The sequence below is a fragment of the Ciona intestinalis genome, unplaced genomic scaffold, assembly GCF_000224145.3.
Source record: "Ciona intestinalis unplaced genomic scaffold, KH HT000573.1, whole genome shotgun sequence".
NCBI classification, from domain to species: Eukaryota; Metazoa; Chordata; class Ascidiacea; order Phlebobranchia; family Cionidae; genus Ciona; species Ciona intestinalis.
The window spans coordinates 1-1,240 of record NW_004190894.1 but is presented as its reverse complement, the minus strand read 5'-3'; the positions used below and the strand labels follow the sequence as shown (position 1 = coordinate 1,240).

The 1,240-nt window shown below is 33.7% G+C and overlaps 1 long non-coding RNA gene across 1 annotated transcript; it reads right to left on the bottom strand.

Moving 5' to 3' along the window:
• Nucleotides 1-486: 486 nt before the first annotated feature.
• On the bottom strand, nt 487-1,142 carry LOC113475477. The gene is made up of 2 exons (XR_003397227.1): nt 1,098-1,142; nt 487-860 (listed from the first exon to the last, which is right to left on the bottom strand). It is a non-coding gene; the product is annotated as an uncharacterized LOC113475477 (long non-coding RNA).
• Between the last annotated feature and the right edge of the window lie 98 nt (nt 1,143-1,240).

Below are 1,240 nucleotides of genomic sequence, written 5' to 3'. Positions count from 1 at the left end.
GAGACTGGTTAGACAATAAGTGTTATAATGAATATGTTATGTCAGACCGTCACTGACCACTATATTGGTTTAATACAAGGTTTACTAACTGTGTGCCTAAATTGGCTTTTTTGGGGGCTACACTTTTATAAATTAAATTTTAGTGTGCAAAAAACACATACAGTATGCAATGAGCATGAAAAGTATATAAATAACTGCTATAAAACTATAAAAAAAACTAAGAAATATATAATGAATCATAGATAGAAATGTAAAAAATACATTCCAGAGATGGGAAGTACCTTTCCAACTGTATTTTTAGTTTGACCCATCCTACTTTTAATCGTTTTTTATGACATTTCTAAATTCTAACTTTGTGTACCGTGGCGCAATTGACCGGTTAATCAATAATGACATAAAAGCTCTCCAGAAAGGTCATCTGCTCTTGGAAAGTCGTCGGGTTATTGCTTGCAGCAAATTGAAACGAAATAATAATTATTTTTTCTCTGGTATGGTTTCAGCTTCCATGAAGAAAAAGGCCACATATTGTTATAAATTAAAATTAAATGATATGGGAGAACTTCTGAACAGTGAATGTCCTGCTGGTAAGGGACCGCATGCCACCTGCAAGCACATAGCGGCTGTTTGTTTGTTTCATGCAAAAGAAAGTGGAGTATTGTTAATTGAAGATTGCTGTACTAGCAAATTACAGCGGTTCCATCACCCCAAACGCAAACATGCAGGTACAAAATACCACAGTAAATTTTTATCAATAGTGCATGCCATTTGTTTAATCCTACTTTTTATACGATTCTGCAAACTCATCCTTTTTTATATAATTCTGCAAACTATCATTTAAGTGTGGTTATTTTTAGGACCACCTATAACAACTCTTGTACATGCAAAAGAAAGTGGAGTATTGTTAATTGAAGATTGCTGTACTAGCAAATTACAGCGGTTCCATCACCCCAAACATGCAGGTACAAAATACCACAGTAAATTTTTATCAATAGTGCATGCCATTTGTTTAATCCTACTTTTTATACGATTCTGCAAACTCATCCTTTTTTATATAATTCTGCAAACTATCATTTAAGTGTGGTTATTTTTAGGACCACCTATAACAATTGATTCAAGCATGTACGGTCAGCAGAAGTTTCAGGGTACATGGTAGATGACCCTCGACCAAAAAAATATAGGAATTTGCCAGAAGTATATAATGATTAGTACGCAAACAAGAATAAATTATGTCTCCAGTTGA